Genomic DNA, 267 nt, shown 5'->3' with positions numbered 1-267 from the left:
CTGCTGAATAAGTGGTCCCCATGCATGTGGAGGTCACAATCTTATCTGGGAGGTATACACACTTATCTAGACAAAAACCAGTTCTTTTAAGTACAGCATGACTGAGACAGTAGACGATTGAAGGGCCGATAGATGCTGGGGCAGCTCACTAGGGAGTCTCAGAGGTGGTGACATTTAAGCTGGAAAAATAAGATTTGCCAACTGAAGACATGAGGAAGAAGTCTCAGCAGAGGAACTGATATATATGTATCTTTATGTACGTATGGA

This window comes from Myotis davidii, unplaced genomic scaffold (assembly GCF_000327345.1).
Source record: "Myotis davidii unplaced genomic scaffold, ASM32734v1 scaffold992, whole genome shotgun sequence".
Lineage (NCBI taxonomy): Eukaryota > Metazoa > Chordata > Mammalia > Chiroptera > Vespertilionidae > Myotis > Myotis davidii.
This window is presented reverse-complemented; position numbering follows the sequence as displayed.